This window comes from Terrapene carolina, unplaced genomic scaffold (assembly GCF_002925995.2).
Source record: "Terrapene carolina triunguis isolate 2854851 unplaced genomic scaffold, T_m_triunguis-2.0 Scaffold84, whole genome shotgun sequence".
Taxonomy (NCBI): Eukaryota; Metazoa; Chordata; order Testudines; family Emydidae; genus Terrapene; species Terrapene triunguis.
In genome coordinates, this window is record NW_020664435.1 from 16,132,064 (window position 1) to 16,144,279 (window position 12,216).

The 12,216-nt window shown below is 42.9% G+C and overlaps 1 protein-coding gene across 2 annotated transcripts in view; it reads left to right on the forward strand.

The window, feature by feature from the left end:
* Positions 1–493: 493 nt before the first annotated feature.
* Positions 494–12,216, forward strand: part of OSBPL3 (oxysterol binding protein like 3) — a 125,611-nt gene continuing 113,888 nt past the window's right edge. For both annotated transcript variants that reach the window (XM_026649410.1, XM_026649412.1), the window contains exon 1: positions 494–644. The gene's annotated coding sequence lies outside the window, so the exon portion shown is untranslated. The remainder of the gene's footprint in view (positions 645–12,216) is intronic.

The following is a 12,216-nucleotide window of genomic DNA, read 5'->3' on the forward strand; positions in this document are numbered from 1 at the left end:
TGGCACACACCTGCCTACATCCCTAGAAGCCTTGAGCTAACAATTTTGGAAAGATTTGGAGCACACATTAAAGAGTACATAGAATCAGCTTAGCACTTCTAACCATCTTTGAAGCAAAAAAAAAAAAAAAATCTCATGAGTGATTCGGGTTGCTTCTTTTTCAATACAACTCAGACAAGCATGTTAATTTTAGGGTGTTAATGGCTTTTTTCTGTGCGGGGGAGGTTGATTTTTTTTTCATAATTGAGTCTACTGCCTTTTAGGGAGAGCCATACAACTCAGATTCCTTGTTGACCCAGCAGTTCTGAATCTGGAAGTTGACGGAGCAGATCTTAACCTTAGCATCCAACATGATGTTGTTGGACGATGGAATATTTATGTCCTGTCACTAATGACGCCAAGTATTTAATGCGATGACTAGAAGAATGCAATGTGCAAACAACTCCTCCTCCTTCCGAGCAGCCACTAGCGGCAGCCGCCCCAGCGGAGGAGGGACTGGCTAAGGCTGTCTTTTGTTAGTGCATCGAGCGAAACCACAGGATGGGCAAGGACGGAGCCTGTTCGGAGCAGACAGAAGTTAGATCTATGCCTGAAACAGTTTAACAGGGGCTGGGGATCATTCCTGCCTCCCTTTAAGAATTAAGGTATAATCTTGACTCCTTCCCCTACGTTGCTCTTCTTTTCTATCTCTGCATTGTACTTGTTAGTGTGCGCAGTAAGGCGGAGGTGCGATCCTTGCACGTGTGAACGGCCATGGGTAATTCAGCGCACGGACCTTCCTGGTGTAGTTTGAACGTTCCGGGGCGTGTTTGTAAATGGAGCTGCCTGGCAGTGTCTGGACAGCCCGGTCTTGTCTGCTCGTGGGTGGGACCGGAGCCCTGACAGCTCGAGTGACACTTCTTGTAAGCGCCCTTGGGGGACAGCCCCGTCCCCGCGCGTGCACCGCCTGCTGGGGGCACGGTGGCAGATCTCCAGCGGGGGTTGCACGGGAGGAAGGGCACCACACACGTGCCAGGGGTGCTCAGATCTGCCTGTTACCCCATAGGCAGCAGGCATGCTCCGGCCAGGACAGACCGCACCAGTTGTTGTGGAAACCCCCGTCTCTTGGCTCCGACACAGGTGCAACAGAACGAGTTCGGAATCGATTTGGTCCATTGAAATCCAGGCTCTGCAGCCTTCAGCGCCCGGCTCCTAGGGGCCCCAGACCCAGCCAGCTGGGTGCTGAGCACCATAAGCGCTGAAACGAAGGGTGCTGCCACCCCCCCGGCTTGAAGAGGTTTCTGTTATATACAGGGCTTAGAGTTTGGTCCAATGGCTCTCAGCACCCCCAGTGTATAAATGGACCCAGCACCCTGCTGAGCACCTGGCGCTGCTGTGCTGCCGGTGGAGCTGGCCCACCCCGCACTTGTTGCCACTGTAAAGCGCCAGCTGCTGAGGGAGAGGCTGGAGACCGGGCCCTCCATTTGGCCCCCTGAGTGACAGCTCCCCACGCTACTGGCAGCAGGGTATTGCCCGCCCGCACCCCATCCTCTCTCTCCACCTGTCCGAGAGGCGCCTCTTGCTGACATCATGGAAACACCCGCCCTCCCCAGACCAGCCGGGAGAGCGGGCGCTAGCGCCTCCTTTGCTTGGCCCAGAGTAAGAAGTTCTCTTTGGTCAGCCCAGCTGTCAATCAATGAGATGAAGCCCGCCCACTCTGAACCTCCCTTGGAGTCGAGAGACTCGAAGAGCCGGTCCCTCTGCTCCCCGCGCCAGCAGGCACCCAGGTGGAGCCGCTGAGTTTATGATTCTGGTTGCAATTCCCCGCCTACCTCCTTTTTTGCTGGCGCCTGTAGCGGCCGTTTGAGGAGAAGGGCTGAGCGCTTATATCTGCCTAAAGCGCCGCCGCTGCCGCCTGGGAGCTTCCATTAGCCCGGCTGCTGCCTGCGGGCAAGCGCTCAGGTAGGTGCCCGACTCCCACCCAGCTGTGACCCTGCGGCGGGTCAGGCACCCGGCTGGGGTCTGGCACCCCCTGCCTGCCCTGGGGCTCGGCGCCCTGGGAGTGAAGGGACCTTGTTCCCCTCCCCAGCCGGTTGGTGGGTGCATTGCTGCCCCTGAGGGGGTCTTCCTGGAGTGGGGGCTTGTTGCATCTCCCCCCGGGGATGTGAACCGGGGGGCTTCCAAGGGGCTTGGGATGCTGCTGCTAACTCCCGAGGAGCCCAACGCGCCGGGGATCAGTCGTACGGTACAGGTAAGTGGGTCTGGTTAGATTTCCCTCTTGCTCCCTCCGTGCTCCCCTTCGCCCTCAAGCTGACGAGCTCGCTTGGCTTGTTGGGAAAAGAGGAGCTGTGCCTTTTGGGGTGTCCCCTACCAGCCCGGTGAAAGAGTGAAGAGGCTGCGAAATTGAAGAGGCACCAAGAAAACTTTGTAACAACAAAGTGGCTTTTAAAAACAGATACACACACACACACTTTTCACTGTGAGGCCGTTGGGAATTAAGGTTAGTTGGAGACTTGGGAGAAAATAACTGGCCTGGGGGTGAGCTACTTATGCTCAGCCTTCATGTCACTGCATTGCGAGAGCTATCAGCTTTCCTGTAAGTTTCAGTGCAAATGTCTGAAGAAGGTTTAGAGACTGTTCCCTCTTGTGAAATGCAGCCAATAGGGTAGAATAGTTCCTTTCTTCCTCTAGTGTACTATAAACAAAACACATTACCATATCAGTCTATGTATATTCTGTCCCCTCTACTAAAGTGTCCTAAAAAGAAATAGGGTTTATATATCAGTTTAGTCATCTCTTGAAATCCATTGAGATCCTTAAATGTGCAGTTACAGTACAGAATATTTATTTTGATTACACAATTTTAAAAAAAAATCTTGACTTGCTTTGAATTGTGCACCATTCAAGACTTTCATTATTTGGTGGGTTCATGGTGTTTTCTTTGTGGCATTGAAATAGACCTAATTCTAGATTAATTGATATACAGTATTAAGCATCTGTTTCTAAAACATAATCCTGTATCAATTACTAAGTCTTCAGGGTTGAGAGGTGAATTCCCCAGGAGTCATTCAGCAGGGAGCCACTGCAGATTTTCCCCTCTTGCTGTGTACTTTGGAAAATATAACTGGAAGCCAGCTGGCTGCTAAATGTAACTTCAGAGATCTTGAGGATATTTGCAAGTGCCTCACTCTCAGCTAATTCTGTGATTTTTCTTTAGTAGTATAAAACAAAGTTGCCATGATTTTTCTTCTCTCCTGTCCACCTCTAAGGAAAATAGGTTAATTAAATCCAATCACTTCAGTCCAATTTCCAAGCCACTGTAATTTCCATCAGGACTGAGTTCAAATTAGTAAATGAGCATTTAAGTATTCTACTGCATGAAATCCATCTGGTACTCTCAGCTCTCACTTGCTGATTTCCAGTAGTTTAATATTGTGCATGATGTGGAATGGGTATAGAAAAGGCTATTTAACTACATCCATCTCTTCCTTGGGAGGTAATGTATCTGGCTTCCCTGTTTCCCCCCATTCCCCTAATGATCGTGAGAGTGCTGTTCAGCCTCGGCTTTCTTGAGATGAAGGCATGTGGGGGGCTGTTTATATTTGTTTCATCTTTTCATTTATTAACTACAGATTTTATAATGTAATTTTGACCCTACTGAATTTCAGAAGAGCATGTAGGTGTGATTCAGTATTTAAAGTATAAGAAATACTCAGGCAAATAGGAAACCACAATTCTAATTTCCATGAGCTTTAATGTAATTATTAGGACCATCTCTTGGTTGAAAAATGTAACAATCATTAACAAATTTATTTCCTATTCTAGTAAGAACTTTAAAAAACATTAATGTAGTTCTTGTTAAATGAATTGGTTGAATGTTCTGTAATTAGATTTCACCAACCAAGTAGCAAGAGTAAACTCCGCAACCCTATCACAGCCTTACCATCGAGTCACAGACAGGCCCCTGGGGCAATTCAGTCTATCTTGCCACTCAGGCAAGCCTGCCTTTGTTGTAGCTGATCCCTTGCACCGAAAATCACAACAATATTCAGGTTACTCGAGTCCCAAAGGAGGAGTCACTTACCCCAGGTCAATTGCGTACCCAGATCTCTCACCAAAGACAACTCTTGTAGCCAATCCTGTAATTAACTAAAGATTTATTAACTGAGAAAAGAAATGAGTTATTTACAAGGTTAAAGCAGGTGATGTATACACACAAATGAGTTACAATCTTAGATTCCAAAAGATAATAGAAACTTCTATAATAAGCAAACTCCATATGTCCTCTAGGACTAAACTGGGGAGGGTGGGGTGGTGGTTTTCTTATGCTTAGTAATTCTTGCCCCTTTAGGATATGTCTACACTGCAATTAGACACCTGTGGCTGGCCCATGCCAGCTGACTTGGGCTAATGGGCTGTTTAATTATGGTGTAGACATTTAGGCTTGCTGGAGCCCAGGCTGTGGGACCTTGCAAGGTGGGAGGGTCCCAGAGCTCAGGCTGCAGCCCAAGCCTGCATATCTACACTGCAATTAAACAGCCCCTTAGTCTGAGTCAGATGGCATGAGCCAGCTGCAGGTGTCTAATTGCAGTGTAGACATACAGTGTAGTCCAAGCAGCCAAAAAGAACCCAGTTTCTCCTTATCAGAGATTTTTATCCATTTCTCCCCATTGTCCAAGCTGATGTGATGAGAGCATGAACAGGTCTCTTCCTGGAGGGGCTGAAGAATGCAATTAACAAAGTCTTTGTTCTTTGACCCTCACATTGGCTCATTTGGTTTCAAAGGCCTTCTTTTTGGCCAGGGCCTAAAGTCTTCTGGAGGAAGCCAGCATTTGCATTAGAGAAGGCTTCTCTCCTGTTTGAATTCCACAGTTACCGAGGCTTACAATGCAAACACTCAATATAACCTTATACCATGGGCTACCGAGGTTATAAGTGAGATCAATAATGCGGTGTCCTATAACACTAAACACATTCTTATCAACTTAACATACATTCTAACAATGCTAATGTGCTGATAAACCAGACTAGTTTCTAGCTATGCATTTGTCGGTGTTCAGTGAGGCCTGGGGGCTTTAGCATGAGCTGGCACCGGGTCTGCCGATGTCACACGTTACTCCACAGGGAAGGTGGGCCTATTCATGGAATAAACTATGACTTAGTGGTGCATGTGCATGCTAGGGGCTGGTGCAGAATCAGGCCCAGAACAAGGAGGTCACAGCTGAGAATTATAGCTTACTTACCAAAGACAGGAAACGCTGGTGAGACTTCAGGTGGGGTTTATTTAGTACAATGATTAACATATAGATAGTTTTGTGATGCACTTGCAAATGCAAACACTATGTATAAATGCTAGGTATTTGATATTTGTCCTCTCGCTAGAGATTGAGTAGCTAAAAGCACATGAGTATAAATAGAGTACATTTTATATAGTAATGGGCCTCCCCTGCATACATTTGCTGTATTATATGTACTTTTGTTGCATACTATCTAGAGAACAGATGAAAGGTTGCATTATTCTGGTACACTTAGATTTCATGGATTCTAATGGCAAAAAATGAGTTCTCAGTTGCTACAGTGTTGTTAGCAGTTTACATATTAATTAGTGTTTGAGCATCAAGGTTTCTGTTGGTTTGTAGCAATTAACCTTTTAGCTAAATTTCAGCTTGCTGTGGTGTTCAGTTCAAAGGAATGCTATGATGAATAGGGCTGCAGTATAATTATAAAATTATGGCTAGCTTTTCTCTTAAAGAGGCTTATTTACTTCACCTGGGGCCACTGAAGCCAGTGGAAACTTTTGCCATGGTTGCAATGGCATTAGGATCTGATGTTAGTGGTAGAGGCCTGGAAACTCTGCAGTATAGTCATATGTAGAATTAGTGTTGTTGCTGTATGGACTGCTATAAGGGCCTTATAATTAGATACTATTTTCCATTCATAAACCTTCTTTATTCAGGGCTTTAGGGAAGGTGCCCCATCATGTGATTAATGCAGAATTAGATTGTATAAAACAGTAGCACATATTCTGAAAGTAATTTTGTCTCTTACAAAATGTTACCGGACCAAAACTTAGCTGGTTTGGCACTTTCAGTCAGTTACATATATAACTGGCTGCAAGTGTGTGTATGTGTGTGATATATATATATATAAAATCTCAACCCCTACTGGTATTTGGAAGGGGTACGTTCTTCAGGTTGTGTGGATTTAGACTTGTGCAGCTAATCATTTGTGGTGGAGGCATTTAAATCCCAACACACCACAGAGGTGCCTGGAAGTAAAGAGGAAGCTAAAATAATGAAACAATAACCTCTCTGGGAGTGGAGGAAGGGTGTGTGTGTTAATATAGAAATAACCTAAGCGAGAAATTTGGTTAAATTAACCTTCAGCACTAGACTGACATACAAATCAACAAAAGTAAAAGAACTGGGATATTATGGTGATGAGTGTGCTATAAATATCTGGACAGAACAGAAAATATGCCTCTTACTATTGGCCTGATCCTGAGGGATGCTGCATTTCCTTAACTCCTACTCATTCGGCTTCAGTTCTTAGTCCGCTATTCTTGCAGAGTTCTTGAAGGTGCTCATCTCAGTCTCTCTCATATTTATTTATTTATTTTTATTTATATAAAAAATAAAGTATCTTGATGTACTTAAGATTGAGACATGAGTCAATGTTACACTTTTGCAGCTTCTGTGTGTTACCACAATACTAATAATGAAAGTAAAGAGCTAGTGACTTGATCCAGTTTTAGTATTGCAGGTACTGTACTGTGCAAGCTTTACTGTGCAATTCTGCTAATGCTCTTCAGCCCTTAGCTACAAAACCCCTACTACGCAATCCTAAGTAAAATCTTGTATATCTGTGGTGTGTACAGATGGAAACTAGAATACGTTTGGAAGCTAACTTTCATTGAGATCTAAGGCATCACTTGAAATAGAGTAGCTAGCAACATTGTGAATTTCTGGATTTCAAAGTAAATCTCATGTTCACTCATTTCATTATTGTCTCAAGATCCTTGTGCTTTCAAGAATGCCTCAACAGTAGCATTTGTTAGACATAGGAAGGAATGCATGATGATGATTAAAAGCCAAAAAAATCACATGTATCAGTTTAAACTGAATCTATATCCTCCCCTCCCCATCAGATGTTGCTTTGGGTACAAACAAGGTTCTGCTGTCCCTGTCTATCCTGGCCAGATCTTTGCATGTCCTCTGTGTTAAGTCCCATACGTTTTCCCTCTCCAAATATAGTTTTCAGTCAGATCCTTTTCTGTGTTCCTCTAGCTACCTAATGGCATGCCTGTCATGGCAGACACTGACTTAATTCTTAACATATCCCAGATTTTTCCATCTTTTTTGTGGATAACTTTAGAGAGAAGGTTTGTTGAACTCTATGATGAATCTCTGCATTTGTTATACATTTAATTCCATGTAATACGTAGCATTTTTCTAAGATATTTGCTTTTGAAGGTATTTAGATAACAGTCTTTACTTTCAGGAGCTTTCCAGTTTTCACATCCATGTGTTAAGATGGAAATAACATTTGAGTTGAAAGATTTGTAGTTTGATCTTTAAGCTGTAGATTTTCGGTGACCAAATCTTGTTTAAGCTGGTGAATGCAGCTGCTGCCTTGCCAATTTGTGATACTGTTTCCTTCTTGAGGTGGCCAGTTGCCTCTATATTAGGGGCTTTGTCTTATATAGGCAACAATTACCCCCATCCCAATTTTTCACATTTTGCTATCTGGTCACCCTATTCCTTGTGGACATCCCTATTAGCTTGTCCATTACTGCCAAGGTGTGTGAATAGACTTGCCTCTTGTATTCCTTTGTCTTCTGACATAATGTTTGCGTTGTGAGTTGCTGGGTTTCTCATTAGATTTCTTTTAGCATAACTGATCATCTGATCATTAACCCTGTCTCTCTTCTTCTTTTTTTTTTTTTTTTTTTCTTCTTTTGCTGCAATGGTGGACAATCTTTGGGTCTCTTCATGCATGTTCACTAAGCTCTCACTTATAAGACCTACATAATCAGTAAAATCTAGATCTTCTAGTGTGCTGTGATGAGCCATTCAAAGACTGTTGCATCTGTCTACACTTTTTGCAAAATCAATGAACTATGATTTTGCTATTGACAGTTGAGGTCAGAGAGAGCATCTCTGACACCAGTGTTTATTTTGAACCATTCGCTCAATTTTGTTTACCTTATCAACTTGCCACATGCTGTTATAAAGCCTAGATGGTGGTGTTGGGTTTTGTTGGCATATCGTAACACTGCACGATATTGCAGAGTGAATATTGATGGAGACTGTCGAACGTTTTCCTGAAATCTATGAAGTTGGTGTAGTTTTTGCCATTCAATGCTCTCTTCAATGATTGTTCTTATGGTTAAAATCTGGTCAACACATGATCTTCTGGGTTGAAATCCAGCCTGATCATCCCTTAGCTTTGTCTCACCTACTTGCTTTATTCTGTTTAAGATGATACTCCAGAAAATTTTACCTGTCATCTGAAAGGACTGTTGTGCTTTGCCAGTTGTTGCAATTGCATAGGTCACCTTTCTTTGGTGATTTATTATAATGCAGTTTTCCCATTGTTCTGGAGCTTTTCCTCATCCCAATTTCTATAAATGTTATTGTTCTGACCTCAATCTGTTCTGTCACTTTTTAAGAAAAACAAATTTACTTTTTTTTTTGCTTGTATTTGTTTAATTGCTGGTAGAGTTGTGTTAAGTTCCAGGATGTTATAGCTAATTATATGCTTTCCGTCATGCAAGCCCTACAACAAACCACACACAAAGCACACCCACACTGTTGCTTCTCACTTGACATACATTTGTACACGCTTCTGCTCAAACAATAGAGGCACCCATATGCAAACGCAGACTCTCTAACATCACGTCAGCCACAAGTGGAGCCACGTGTATGCATGAGACTCCACCCATCTGTGCTTGTGTCATTCCCATGAAGTGGGAACCTTTGTGAGTTTCCTTTCCCTCTTTCTTCTCTCCCCTGTTAGCTTCCTGAATGAAATGTCCTGTGAGCTATTATGTTGCAAAGGGTTGAGAATAGCAAGAAAAGCAGGAGGCTCATATTTTGCTACAAAAAAGCTTGTTTAATAATCAAAGGCTTTTTAAAGTGCTGTGTATTTTATCTTCTGCTTCCCCATCACTTGTCTGTTGCACAGATGGGACTAGATTCTCATTTACCCAAAAGCCCTTTTACACTGTTTTGGCAGTATAAAGAAGCCATAGAGTGAATGTAAATGTATTTTTTTTTCTACCAGGGCCTTCCTGTAAATGTGAATCAGGTCCCTGGGACTATTCTTCCCAGAAAGATAGAAGGATTTTATTGTAGGTGGCTGGCTGGCTGAGTTCCTCCTTGAAATGACTTATTTTTAGTGCTACTGAGATTTTATTGTATTACAAGGCTTGAGGCATCCTTATACATAATTAGTATTTCAATCTAAATAAATATTGGAGCTGGACTGCACAGGGAGGAAGAAACCAGAGTGCATGCCCTGGGTACAGCTGTAGATAGTGGCAGGGTAGCGGGGGGTGTTTGCCTGAAACCAGATGTTGATCCTTGTGGAAAACTGTGAAGTGGGTTTTGCTGGCTCACTGCTGCAGGTCTCTTATTACCCCACTTAGATATCCGAGAGGTAGGTGTGACCCTCTCTAAGGGAAGGGTAGATCAAGCTGTGGGCAGACCAGACCTACTAGAGAACACTAGGAATGGCCAAGTCTGAAGAAAATTTTGAGCTGAAAGTTACTTGATTGTTGATTTCTTGATTGATAAGGCCAAGCTCCAGGAAGGAGATGAGCTTGGATTTTACATAGTGTAAGGGCTGTGCTCTTATGGCAGGTTGTGAAGGGTGCCTGCCTTCAGGAAACTGCTCTAGAAGCTCAAAAAGCAACATAATTTACCCTTGCTATGATCCATTGGCAGGTCAGGAATACTGTTGGTAAATGGTATCCGAGGCAACGGACAGATAATCAATAATTAACATGGACACCTCATCTTCTGCCAGCCCTAAAAGGAGATCACCAACCAACCAACCAAACCAGTGCAGTTTCAGTACCACATCTAGCCGAAACCTGATTTTGACTGAGTTTAACGAGTCTGGTTGAGTTTAGAGACTTGGGAACTCAAGATATGGAGACTGGAGCTGCTTTGCCACAACATTCTCAATCTTACCTATAAACAGAAGGTTTGAAATAGTGCAACAGTTAGAGAACTGTTCAGCATCAAGTGATGACATCTTGAACCACGGTATACCAATGCTTCCAGATGGGAAGCAGGGAAGGAAACTGTGGTGCTGACAATCTACTCCACTTTCACTGGTGGCATGCCAACTGTACTCACAGGTAGCCGTTTGAAGTTCCTCTGGTACCACCAGAGCTGTTGAAATTCCAATCCCACGCATTTGTCCTCACCAGACACAGATGTGCAGCCTCAAAGCTCCACTACAGCTCTACTCTTCTCCCCCCCCCCCCCCCCCGATCAGACCAATTTATCTTGTCTGCAAAGTATTTTTTATTTATTTTTAAAGAAAAATGTTCCTCATTACAAATAACCTCCATAAATCACTGAGCACAAACACTCACATATCAGACTCCCACTGGCAATGTGAGGGTAAGGAATGTCATAAGTGGGGGAAAGCATAGGGACAGGGGAGGGAACTATAATTTTGCACAAGTAACTATAGTACAGTATATCCCTGCACTAACTGATGACAAGTCTGTTTCAGTGGAATCAGCTTTCTTTTTCCAACCAAAAATATTTGATTGTAACAGTTATGAGCTTGCACTACCGTAATTCGAGTGTTTAATCTGATTTCTCGCGCGCGCTCTCTCTCTCTCTCTCTCTCTTTACAAATATGCTAACTGGGTAAACATAACTTAATTTCAGTCTCCTAGATAAGGCGTTAGAACTTTACATGTGTGATATCTGTGTCTGTCTTTTCACTGCATTTCACAGCTAACATTTCTCTATATTGTAACACTTTGAATGACACCTTAAAGTCCTAAATTGAAATACTGGCTCCGTTGAAGTCAATGGCAAAGCTCCCTTTGATTTTAGTGGTGCCAGGATTGCATCCTCGCATGAAACTTCTTGAAAATAAAAAATCTCGTAGCAGTCACTTTTCTTTTGCGGAATACAGTATGTTAAGGGAAATGTATGAAACATTTCCCCCCTGTACTAAGTAATAACGTGTACAAGCTGGTTGCCTGCCACCATGACTTCTGTATGTAACTTCTAGTGCACTGAAGAACCCTTATTGATGATCTTCTCTTTTAAAAGATCAAATTTCAAGTACTAGGGCATCATTTAATGTTTTCTTATGCATCAAAAAAATTTGTCCGTCAGGCTTTACAAAAGCTGCTTTCAGTCTGAGTTGATTAGCTTGATTAGCTGTAACTGGAAAGAAGTACAACTTCCTATTTAAGATCTAGCTGTGGGTTCAGCCATCTTTTTATTTTCAAACAAACAGCCTCATTAATGTTTCATTGCAGTTGAATTGTAAGGTATTGTTAATATCCTGGTCTGTCATGAGTTGAATTTTCTCATCTTTGGAAGTATTATGCCACTTGCCTGAGACAACAGGTACTCTCCACTGCAGAGCTACAAGAAGGATAAAGTGTGTCTGTGATGGAAGATGTTCTGTGAAGATTCTTAACTAATGATTCCACTTCATAGCCTTGATAACTTTGATCTAACATCACTACAATAATGACCATTCATATTAGGTTACCAACCATACCTTGCAAAATGACCTTGCATTATTTATTTTCCTATGATTAGATTATAGGGGTAGCATAAAACAGTCCTTTGTTTAATACAGAAAGACAAATGTTTACCTTTGGTACTCTCAAGCTGAACTATTAAACAGTAGTTTAATCTGAATAGCCATTCCATATGCATTATTCTCAACTCACTGCAGAATGGAATGCCTGTTTCTTTAGGGCTTGGGCTGAAAGCTTTTCTACTCGTCTCTTGCATGTTGGCAAGGATATAATGCTGTTTTAGTGCAGTCTGTTATCCGCTGACCTTATCGCTAAGGTTGAACTCTGAAGGGAATTTCTTTCCTAGTGTCATTGCTCAACAGTGGCCAAACTTGTTGCCACTTGCCCAACTATAAGACAATGTTTCTGAACTGTAGGAGGGAACATGTGGGCATATGTTGTTGAGCACTATGCTTCTTCACTTGTGTGCCTATGTAACTAGAGACTAATTA